Source organism: Melospiza georgiana, chromosome 12 (genome assembly GCF_028018845.1).
Source record: "Melospiza georgiana isolate bMelGeo1 chromosome 12, bMelGeo1.pri, whole genome shotgun sequence".
Classification (NCBI taxonomy): Eukaryota; Metazoa; Chordata; class Aves; order Passeriformes; family Passerellidae; genus Melospiza; species Melospiza georgiana.
Window position 1 is genome coordinate 17599427 of NC_080441.1, and position 12481 is coordinate 17611907.

The 12481-nt window shown below is 48.5% G+C and overlaps 1 protein-coding gene across 1 annotated transcript in view; it reads left to right on the forward strand.

The window, feature by feature from the left end:
- Positions 1–12481, forward strand: part of NEXMIF (neurite extension and migration factor) — a 175420-nt gene that overhangs the window by 103299 nt on the left and 59640 nt on the right. The window lies entirely within an intron of this gene.

Here is a 12481-nt window from a genome sequence, read left to right on the forward strand (position 1 = left end):
TGGAAGCAGAGCTGGATCCACAGGGGTCAGCACCAGCCTCTCCTCGCTTTGATGGGCTTTTAGATGAGGCCCTGCAGAATAACTGATGGTGGGTTGGGTTTTTTTTTTTTTTTAATCTGTGCAAGATCTTAAAATATATTAGGGTTAATGAAATCAGTGCAATTGGGAAGCGCTGCTGTGACGGACAGATGGCCAAAAGCACTTGGAAGCACAAGTGGGTTTGCACCAGAAGGAGAGCTGGGATCTGGCTGATGGATGCCCCTGGTGATGCAGGAGGAGGGAGCACCCTGAGCTCCCACCCTGCTGAGATGCTGCTGCTTTGCTCCACCTCAGGGTCCCAGTCCTGCTCTCCTCCCACTGCAATAAATCCCTGCCCATCCATGGAAGCAGCATTTGAGCTCCCAAGTAAAATTTTTTTTCTTTTAAAGAAAGCAGTCCTTGTCATAATTCAAGATATGTGTGTGCTTTCTTTTCCTGTTCAACTCAAGCAGCCACTGAACACACTTAATAATGTTTTTTGCAGTATTTCGGTGGTATGAATGTACATGGAAATTACAGCAAAGGCATCATTTTTTTAACAGCTGTGTTTAGTTGAATAACAGATTTAGAAAGTGCAGACTTTAATTAATCTGTGTTTTCTGCTGGGATTTCAGCACCATCTGATTTACTTTTCATGGCTGAAAAGTGTAATTGTAGTTTTTTCCCTTTAGCTGCGAGTTTATCCTCCCAAGAAATCAATTTGGTTTTTCTTTTTCTTTAAGCAATCTCAATATCAAACTGACGGTACCTGGTATGCAATACAGGTAATGCCCTGGCTCGGGCTGCTGTGGAGTTGAGAACAAATATCTCTCAAAAGGTTTGCCTGGAAATGCTGGTTTTCCTCTTCCCTATCACAGCAAGCATCCAAATCCTGTACTCTGGGGCTGGAGGGCAGATGGGTGACTGGAAATTCAGGACTTGTGTTGCTGCAGAAACCTCTGAGCACAAAGGATTTTTGTTATCTTTGATTCAGTTTTGTTAGTTGGAATTATGGTAGGGAGAGACTCTCTGTGTGCTTGCTCCTCGTTGTAAAACATGTTTGTGTGAGATTGTTGCTGTAACTCTGCAGATGTTCCTCAAAAAATTCACTCCTGGAGGTGCTGGGGATGCCTGGGGATCACAAACAGTGGTGGAAGCAGAGGCAGGGATTGGGGGACTGCGATGTTAAATTGCATTTCTCATGCGCTGTTGATCACTCATTGCTCTGTCTCTGCCAGGATCAGTTGTGAGTGTTGTGAACATGCAGAGCTTCTGTGGCTTTGGGATTTTCCTTTAAAATCAGCCTGTTGTGGCCATGTGTCCTTGCCCCACCTCTGCCTTTGCCCTGGGACAAAGCTCCCTAAGCTGAGAGGAGAATTCCATGCCTGGGAAGTTGGAGTTGCTCGGTCAGGCTGCTCCTGTCAGTGTCTGCTGGCTCTGGAGAACCCACAGGGGAATGAATGAGTGTCCTTGTCATCCAAACCTTGTGTGAACCTGGCTCTTCTTCCCTGTGAGGTTGTGAGGCCCTGGCACAGGGTGCCCAGAGCAGCTGTGGCTGCCCCTGGATCCCTGGCAGTGCCCAAGGCCAGGCTGGACACTGGGACACCCTGGGACAGTGGAAGGTGTCCCTGCCATGGCAGGGGTGGCACTGGATGAGCTTCGAGGTCCATTCTCACCCAAACTATTCCATGGTTCCATGAAGAAGGAAAGCTGCTTGGACCCTCTGTGAGTAAGGGTGTGCTCCCAGCAGTGCTTGTCATGAGCTTTTTACAAAATAAGTTCTTTGTCATGAGTTTTTTACAAAATAAGGCATTACTTTGCATTCTTGGAGAAGTCTGTGTAATTTCAGTTACTGTCAGATGTCTCTTCCCCCCTATTTCTATTTTCTAAGGTTGGTGTGGGGTGTGGTGTCTTACAGTAGCAGAAGGGAAGCAGCACCTTTGGAGTTAGAGTGGAATCTTAGCATGGCTGCTAATCTGAATAAGAGAAAAAAAAATCTTGATGGGCTTTAAAACTTATTTTAATTAAGGTTTTTCCTTTCATCTCACCAAAGCTCTGAATGAGCTCCTTCATTCTCCCACAAATACTCACAGTCCCTGCTGGTGCAGGCACTCATGGAGAGCTGCAGCTGAAGGGTCACATCCAGACTGGGAAACACCCTGTGCCCAAAATGAACTAAAGCGGGGTTTGGGCAAAGTTAAAAAAGCCCAAACTACCCAAACTGCCTGCCTGGTCTGGAGGGTGCTGGGATCCTGCACTGGGGTCCTGTGCTTCCCAGCTTTAGTGAAGAACAGGGAACTGGGAGAGCTGCTGCTGCCAGCCTGTGGAGCTGTGGATTTGACAGGCTGGGTATTTAGCTTTGTAGAGGCTTGTCCACACACTTGGGCCTTTTTGTGGTGCTCCACAACCTTAGGTGGTTTTGCTTCACACCCTTGGATGGTTTTTGCTCCACCACACCCTTCCATGGTTTTTGCTCCACAACCTTGGAAGGTTTTGCTCCACAACTTGGATGGTTTTTGCTCCACCACACCCTTCCATGGTTTTTGCTCCACAACCTTGGAAGGTTTTGCTCCACAACCTTGCATGGTTTTTGCTCCACAACCTTGCATGGTTTTTGCTCCACAACCTTGCATGGTTTTTGCTCCACAACCTTGCATGGTTTTTGCTCCACAGCCTTGGAAGGTTTTGCTCCACAACCTTGCATGGCTTTTCTTCCACAGCCTTGGAAGGTTTTGGTGCAGTGATTTTGCTCCCTGGCTTTCCCCTGGAGGTTTGGGAGATGCTTGGTGGGAGGTGGACACAGCAGGGTCCTGAACCCAGGTCTCTGCCTGGCAGATGATGCTGTGACCCTCTCTGGATGTTGGGGTTTCTGAGACATTCCTGGTGTGATTTCTGCTGAAACCAGCATGTTCTGACGCAACATTTTGTCATCAATGAATTGGTGGACAAACTCAACAGGGATTTTTTTCTAATACCTCTACTCTGCAGCTCTCGTGCTGTGCCAGCTTTTGGCTGGGGGTCATCATTTTGGTGAGGGGGAAGCATTTGCCCTGGAGAGGCATTTGGGATCTGGTGACCCATCCTCCATGGGGTGTCCCATCCTCTGTGGGGTGACCCATCCTCCATGGGGTGACCCATCCTCTGTGGGGTGTCCCATCCTCCGTGGTGTGTCTCATCCTCCATGGGGTGACCCATCCTCCATGGGGTGACCCATCCTCTGTGGGGTGTCCCATCCTCCGTGGGGTGACCCGGGGCCCAGCCGATCCCAGTAGCATCCCTGGAGCGGCTGTTGCGTGGGGTGCCCCGCTCGCCGCAGAGTTTGCCCCAGGCACGGTGCCAGCCCGAGGGAAGGAAGGCTGGGGAGCAATCAGCAGTGAAAGGAGCCACCTGCACGCCGCGGGGAGCCGCTGCCGGGGGTGGGCGAGCGGTGCCAGCGCTCAGCGCTCACGCCGAGCCTGGCTGTGCAGCGGAGGGGCTGCTCCCTGCCCGGCCTCCCCGGGGCTTGGGGAGGGCTGTGAGCTGGGATCGGGGCTCTGGGCTGTGCCAGGACACTGCTCCGGCAGGGGGAGAAGTGAAGGGGGTGTGGAGAGTGATGGGGTTGGGCTCGAGCATCTTTGATGCTGTGGTACAGGAGGGGGGACAGCCGAGCTGAGCCGTCAGAATGTGAAATTCCCTCTGCTTTGGCTGTGTGAACCACAGGCTGCACCGCCAGCAAATAGCCTGGGAGGAAGATACAGCCTTTTAAAGAGCATTTGTATCCTCTGCTGGTTGGTAAGAATGGCCCAGGCAGGTGGAGGGACGCAGAGGGGTGGTGTGATGTACAGATGCTGCTGTCACTGCACTGTTCCCCATTCCCACTTTGATAGATAGGATTTGTTTGGAGAGGGAGAGCTTGAGATGTGCATGTGGCTATGCAATCACTTGGGTTTTATGTTGAAGGAAGGCACATGAAAATCACCACCCCCCTTCAGCCCCACAGTGCCCCATGCCTGCCACCTGCAGAAGGATCTAGCCCAATATATCCAATTTTTGGTCTCCTGTTAGGATAGGCCTTGATATCCTCTGCTGGTTGGTAAGAATGGCCCAGGCAGGTGGAGGGACGCAGAGGGTGGTGTGATGTACAGATGCTGCTGTCACCACACTGCTCCCCATTCCCACTTTGACAGATAGGTTTGTTTGGAGAGGGAGAGCTTGAGATGTGTGTGTGGCCTTGTAATCACTTGGGTTTTATGTGAGGGAAGGCACATGAAAATCATCTGCAGCCCCACACTGCCCCACGCCTGCCCCCCACAGAAGGATCTGGCCCAATACATCCAATTTTTGGTCTCCTATCAGGATAGGCCTTGATATCCTCTGCGGTTGGTAAGAATGGTCCAGGCAGGTGGAGGGACACAGAGGGGTGGCCTGACGTGCAGATGCTGCTGGCACCACACTGCTCCCCCAGCCTGGAGCTATCCAATTTTTGGTCTCCTATTAGGATAGGCCTTGATAGGGTCTCTTTCAAACAGCCAGGGAAATTCACTCCCACCATTTTCCGAGGGCTGCAGTTGTGGATTCAGAGCAGCCCCTGCCCTCTCCCTGCTGCGCTGCCTGCAAGGCGAGGGGAAGCCGCTCTCCAAAGTACTGCGAGAGGAAACTCACTCTTGCAAAGCTGGGCCAAAAATGAAGGGTTTTTATAGCATACAAATGTTACCTACAGCTATTTATACACCCTCCTCAAAGGCTATTTATACCCTTCCCTGCTTTTGTGCTGCTGGCTGGAGAATATCCTTACATTCAGTGTTTTCGGCGGCGTGGGATGTTCTTCAGCCGTCGCCCGACTGCAAGGACCGTCTGTTTCCAACATCATTCCTGCAAGAAGAGGGCAATCCATGGGCTGGAGCCACTGCCATGGCTCTGAGAGCAGGGGTGGCATCCTGGCTGCCAGCCTGACCAAGGGGAGAAGGGGATGAAATGATCCTAGCAGTGTTAATGAAAGCCATCGGTTCATTCAGAAGGGGGTGGCTCCTTGCCTCGAGGGTCAGGAGTAAGTTTTCCCTCCCTTTCCCACACTGAGGGTCAGGAGTAAGTTTTCCCCCCCTTCCCCACATCATGCAGTCGATCAGGAGCAGTGTGAGGTTATTTTATTGTTTCCAGGAGCGCCGGACCCAGGCTCCCTGCGGGAGGTCGCATGCTTGGCTTGCTGCATCATTGATCCAGCCTGCCAGAGAAATTCTTTATTCCTCTTAAATGTGGACTTGCACTTAGAAAGCAAACAATCCTTTAACGTTTCTGAGGCTGAAAGCAGGAAAACGAGTGGCTTTTGTCATCAGGGATGCTGTGTTTTTTGATCGCTCTGGGAATCCAAGGGAATGTGCTACCCAACAAAGCAATTTTGTTTAAAAAAAAAAAGGGGAAAGGGAAGGGATTGCAGCTTCCTGTGCTCTGGATAATTGGGGCTGTCTCCTCTGCATCTACACAGCACTCTGGTTTGGAAGCTGAATGGTTTTCAGGTTTCCCTGACTCACATCATGAAGTTTCCAGTTCAGTCAGTACCAGCCAGCCCTGGTGTGCTGAGTTTGGCAGCCACCCCTTCTTTCAGTGGTGGGTATTTGCTTATGACAGATAAACAAAAATATCTTCATTATCTTTGGAAAAATACTGTGTCCTGTTGAAACATCATCGCTGTGTCCAAGATTGGTTTTGTTTTTAGAAATGCTGATGGAATGGCTTTTTGTGGGAGGCTTTTCCCAGAGGAGCCCCCAGGAGCAGAACCTGCTTTGCCTTGGTCTGCTGCATTTGAATTTTGCCTTCTTGCAGCTGAGGTTGCCTCTGTCACTGCCACTTATTCACGAGATGTTGTGGTGGTCCTGTGTGGGTTAGCACTGTGCCTTGTGCTGAGGTGCAGAGGGAGAGGTGCTCCTGAGCTTTTCCAGCACTGGTGGGGCCAGGACAGCAGCGATGCCACTTTTCAAATAGCAGGAAATTGGGCAGCAATGCTTCCTTTCAGTTGGTGCTTGGTTTTTCTAATCCCAAGCCAAACTTTTCCAAGGTTGCCTGCAAGTTCTCTGTGCCTCTGGGTGCTGCTGATGGGGAGCTGCTTGTGCAGTGTTTGTAAATCCTCCTCCTCCTCTCCATTCCCCTCTCTACTTCTGTTGTCCCTTTCTCCACAATGATGACAAAGAGGCGACTTCCTGTCATTATTTTGTGCAGAAAGAACCTTCCAACTCCTCCTGAACCTGCGAATGGATTTCTCAACCTCCAGCTATCCGAGGTGTAAATGAGATGGGAGCGGGGGCTTTGCACAAATCCCACCTTCTCGCCAGCACCCTGCTCCCTGCCTGCTTCATTTGACATTTTTCTCCCCTAATAGGGATTGTTTTTTCCAGAAATCCCCTCAAATTTATTAATTGCCAACACTGCCAGGCTGGCATTGGGAGGTGCTGCTGCTGTGCAGCTCCAGGGGCAGGGACCCCCAAATCCTGAACAATTGTGATGTACTGTGCAGCTTGGGCAAAGTGCATTTGTTGCCTTGGAAACAAATAGCAGCAGTGAACAACTCAATGAAATTTATGGAATCAACTTCAATAAATCTTGATGATAAGCGTGCAAAAACATACCCAGTTTGATGAAGACCTCCAGTATGCAGATGTGAAGGGTGGCAGTAAGTTACAGAAGTGCTTCAGCGCTGATTTTGGGCTGCTACGGTCGTGTTCCTATAAAATGGGATTTTTTTGTTGTTTCTGAGGAAGCTGTCTGCTGCTTTTCATAGATATGGCATTTAATTTTAATTTCCAGGGTATCTTTTAGTTTAATTGGCATGCTGGATGATTACAGTGGGTTGTTTTGTCTTTTGCAAAGCCTGATTCATATCAAACTCGGGATAAAAATAAAATTGAGAGCAGTGGCAATCCGAGGGAGCACAGAGGGCCACGTCGCCCGCCTCCAGGAAGGGTGCAAAATTTCACAAATTAATTAAAGCAGTTATGTAGGACATCTCCCTAATTCCTTGCATCAGCCTGTGAGTGTTAGAGATGGGGACAGGTCAGGGATTTTGTAGTTACAGCCAAGCTCTCTGGCAGGTTTCTCTCTCACGTGGAAAGGTCTCTCTATTTACCTGTGCATAGGAACAGGGTAGGTTTATTGTATCTCAGCCAGTGATATTTTCTGAAATTGATATTTTTCCTTCCTGGTTTGACCTGTGGATCGATGAAGGTTCAGGAATATCAGTGGGCTTGTCTGGAGATGATGCTGTAAACCTTTAACACAACCCTTAATGCAACAAGATGTTTTCCCATTAGTTCCCTCGCCTCTTCTCCTTACAGGGCCTTATTTTCACGATTTTCTGCCAGGTCAGGAAACACTGGGAATATTTATTTCTTCCTTCTGTGGTGTGCTGGACCCCAGTTTTGCCCTTCAGCAGCTGAAGGGGCTGCATGGGGCCACAGCCTCCCTGCAGCCACCTCATCCTGCTGGGCTGGCACCTAAATCCAGCCTGCCCCAGGGACAAGGGGTGTCAGGGAATGCCAGAATGACTTGGTTGAAAAGGACCTTAAAGCCCATCCAGTTCCACCCTGCCATGGGCAGGAACACCTTCCACCATTCCAGGGTGCTCCAAGCCCTGTCCAGCCTGGCCTTGGGCACTGCCAGGGATCCAGGGGCAGCCACAGCTGCTCTGGGCACCCTGTGCCAGGGCCTGCCCACCCTCACAGGAACAGTTCCAAATTCCCAACATCCCATCCATCCCTGCCCCCTGGCACTGAGAGCCATTCCCTGTGTCCTGTCCCTCCATCCCCATGTCCCAAGTCCCCCTCCAGCTCTCCTGGAGCCCCTTTAGGCCCTGGAAGGTGTTATAGGGACATTTCACCTTTAAGAAGTTGCCTCCCTGTATCTTAAGCCAATTTCTCTGCAGAATCCTCTTTTTCCCACCCTGCCCAGTGGGTGCTTTGGATTTGATGGATTTTGGAGTTCTGGTCATCTCTTAACCTTGGCCCTCCCTTTTTCTTCTCTTACACCATCTTTCCTTACTCCTGGAATGAGATTGTTCCAGAATGTAAACACTTTGTGTTAGTGCTGTCCTTGGACTATCTGTGAGTGACAAAACCCCAGCCAGGATCCTGCTCCTGCCCTGGCACCTGGATTGCTGCTGTTGTTTCAGAGGCACCACTTTAATTTGTTCCTTGGATCTGCCCAGATTCCCAGCCGAGCCCTCGTGTTGCTCAGTACCTTCCAGCCCACAAAGTCTGTGCTCCCCCATGCCAGCCCTAATATTTTGGATGGATTAGGAAAATCCCTGTGGATGTTGAGGATCACACCTGTAAATCACCCCAGGTCTGGTAGCAGAGCTTGGGATGTGACTCTGCAGAGCTCATAGCAATGGATTTTAATTTATTTAATACTGGTTGTATTTCTCACCTTGGCTGGGATCAAAATCTGAGTTTCCCTTAGATTTCCTCAGGTGTGGAGGGCTGGAAACCCAAAGGGCTTCTCCAGAACCCCCGGGCACATGGGATGGTGGCTGAGCTCTGCTCTGGTGTTTACAGACCACCAGAGCTCTTCCCATTAACATACAACTGTATAAGACAGCTTGAACTCCATTAGGAGCTAAATTTAGTGACTCACTAACTCCTTTTTGATATGTTTTTATAATTTCATTGTATTATGACACTTGGTTTTAAATTTGCATGAGTAAATGAGCCTCTTACTAAGTCAGGTAAAAAGATTTTTCACTTATCTACCATGAAATAAGACATTAAAAAAATAGTGAGTGGAGAAAGCAACGTATCCTTGACATATTTAGTTTACATTTTTTCCAACTGTGCTGACTGAACATTTCTAACCATTAATGATCCAATAAAGCTGTTTGTACCGCTTTAACAGGCTAAATAATTTCACATTAGGAATACATTTTGTAATTAATTTAGTATTTTGTGGGGGAATCCTATTTTTGGAAAATACAAATTTACATTTAATTGCACTCACAATCTGACTTGGAAGAGGCAGCGAGCGAAAACTGGCCTTTTATGGTTCACCTCCAAACAGGAAAGTCCATGGAAGCAGTTAACAGTAGTGAGCAACCTTAATTGGGATTTCCATGACTTGTTCGATGAATTCCTGCAGGATTCCTTAAAAACACCCCCTGGGCAGGGAAGCTCCTGCAGCTGGTGAAAGATGAGACCTCACACCTTCACCCCTGGGGTTCCACCAGCTTCTGGTTCACTAGCATGGATTTATGGGTTGGTTTTTATTTCTGAACTTTCATTCAGGATAACCTTGGCAAGACCTGAACAGCTTTGGGATTTGCACTTCAAAACTCGTTTCCTATTGGAGAAGAGGCCACCCAAGGCCCTGCTGCCAGTGGGATCTGGGGGATGTGTGTGGGGAGCATCCCTTTGCTTTGTTCAGGTGATGAGCAGCGAGGAGATGGCCCTGGTGATCCTTTGGTCCTGACCTGGGCTCTGCTGATGATCTCATGGGGAGGTGAAAGTTCCTCTGTTAATTATCCAGATTTTTGACTCTCTCCATCTCTCTGGACATCACCAGCTGTAATTTTTTTGTGTGTGTTATGATATTTTTTATTCTCTTTCCCCCCGTTTCATTAACAGTGACAGATGCTTTTAATTAAAAAGAAACGACAAAACAAAATCCCGAGTAAAACAAAAAGAGAATATTCTAATTTGGCGTGACATTATGAGGCAGGATGGCTCCTGGCATCCAAGGTATGGAAAAGGTCATCTTCCACAGCTCCAGCCTTTTGCAACAGTGGAATTAAGTTCAAACTCAGGCTGGTTTTGAAGTCTTAAGTCTCTCCAGGGATTCCTTTCATAACATCTTCGAACTGGATAACACTACAGTAAATGAAATACACTGCACTGGATTAAAGGGTTATTTCCCCTGTGTATCGAGCTGACACAGAATCCCAACCCTCAGGTTGCCTCCAAGTTGTCTCTATCTGCTGATCCCCTCCCTGCTTTACATAACAGCTCGTGGAGTTTTTGCAGGGAAAGTTTTGCCATTATTTATTCGGCTTCGGCGCTCGCGGAGCGATTTTATGCAGCCAGGAGCTGAAATAAAGCAGCTAAATGGGAAGGAATTTAATGGGCATCAAAACGTGAGGGAAGCAATGCAGGGAAGAGCAGAGCTGCCTCTCCAGCTCTGTAATTTGTGCTGAAACACAAACTGTGGCTGTGCCTGCGCTGCCACTCGCAGCGCCCGCAGTGACAGCGGGGCTGGGAAACGCTGCTGTGCTCTGAGCTGGCTGCTCCAGCAGCCACAATTTGTTAGGGGTCGTTTGCAGTGTGTTTTCTTGTACAACAAATGCTCCTTTTGACTTTGAACTCGGTGCCTGGTGCAGATTTTGCTGAGGGACGGGCACCCAAACTGCGGCAATCTGCTGAGCTCCAGAGTGCAGGGGAGAACCAGCGACGTGAAACCTGGGAGCATTGGTGCCTCCAGATCTGTTGTGCCATCCCATGGGCAGTGCCCCAGGCCAGGCTGGTCCCCTTGGTGCTGGGGAAGGTGGTGTCTCCAAGCTTGGCATGGCAAAGCACAGTGGACATTTATTGAACCTGCCCTGGAACTGCACAAATGATCGTGGTCCTTTGTTTCCCCCGCCAGAACACTGATTAAAGACCGTCCAAATTCATGAAACATGAAATCTCCAACAACATTTTGACAAGGAAAAGGGAGAGAACTGTGACCGTGTTCATAGGGGTCTCAGGTTGAGGGAGGAGACGAGGATTTGACTCCATGTTTCAGAAACCTTTATTTATTATTTTATGATATATATTACATTAAAACTATACTAAAAGAATGGAAGAAAGGATTTCGTCAGAAGGCTGGCTAAGAATAGAATAGAAAGGAATAATAACAAAGGCTTGTGACTGGGACAGAGAGTCTGAGCCAGCTGACTGTGATTGGCCATTAATTACAAACAACCACATGAGACCAATCACAGATGCACCTGTTGCATTCCACAGCAGCAGATAACCATTGGTTACATTTTGTTCCTGAGCCTTCTCAGGAGGAAAAATCTTAAAGAAAAGATTTTTCATAAAAGATGTCTGCGACAGAGAACTGTTTCTTCTCCGTCCCTGGCTCCTCCCATTTTATTTTATCCAAGGCTGGCTGGTTCAGATGGAAAGCAGGAGTTGTGCTATGGAGTGTTTATTTAAGATAAAATGGATTCTCCATATGCTTGATCCATTTGGGCGTGGCAGGAACAGGCCCCTGTGTCCCCGTGTACCTCTGGATCCTGTTCCCTGTTGAATCTCCTCTCCCACACCATAGTTTTCTCTGGATGTGCTTATGAGTGCCTCTGGAATAACCTCAGCTCCTCTCCACCAACCCCAAACCCCTCCCCTAAGAGCTGGAGGATCCATGGGGCTGCTGCTCTCCACAAGGATGGGGAGATGCTCCTGATAATTCTGACATGCTTTGTCCCCATGAACTTTTGGGATGAGGGCTCTGTGGAAGGTGCTCAGCAGGATTTGTCCCTGCTGAAGTGACCCCACAGGCATCAGTTCCTCTGTTTCCAAGTGTTATTCCCATATAAACACACACATTAAAAACCTGTGGGAAACGATAACTTTGGGGATTCTGCTGTCCACGAGTAATTAAAATCAATGACATTTTTAGGCTTCCCTCTCACTGAACAATCTGGGAGCAGAAGCAGGGGCAGGGAATTGCATCTGCTGGGTGGCTGGCGGTGCCCTCATGCTCCCACAGCCTCCAAGACAGTCACTGTCTTTCCAGGAGGTCTTAAATCTCCCTGGAAAAGCTGGGACATATTGAAAATATGCTCCTAGCTTTTAGCACTTCCTCCAGATTATTTCTTCAAGTATTTAAAAATATATTTTATAGCACTAAAATAAATGTTAATGAGTCTGCATGGCTTGGGGCTAACAATAGTATTTCTATTTCCATCCAGCAGCCTGGTAGGGCATTTGGCTATGGAAGAGCTGGATGTGGAGACCTGGCTGTTTCTTTCTGACTCGGTCCTTGATGTCATGAACAGTTTTATTCTCTTGTGCTTTACTTTCCCTGTTTTGCTAAATAGCAATGAAAAAGCTTCCTTGCTTTGTTCAGGCACCTGGGATTTATCAAAGGCCTCTGGGCAAGTGTTAAATGCTGAGCTGGGTATAAAAAGCGTTATTTAGTGTTATGTTTATACCTCTTCAATGTTAGCATGTATTTTTATATACTCCTTGCGGTGACCTTTGTGTTTTTCCAACCAAGCAGACAATCTCCTTCACTCGGGGGGTTGGTTTTTTCCACTGCCTGCCGTGGCATCTTCCAAGTGATTTTGTAAATATGCTTTTTTTGGGGTGTTTTCAGTGTTTGGGCTGGGACTCGTGGTGCTGGAGGTGCCAGTTGCACACAGAGGATGGGAGAGTTGCCACAAGGAAAATAACAGCACGCAAGTCCATCGCTCTGATTCCTCACCTCCCTTGTTTTCCTCAGCTACAATCAGAGGATATTTTAG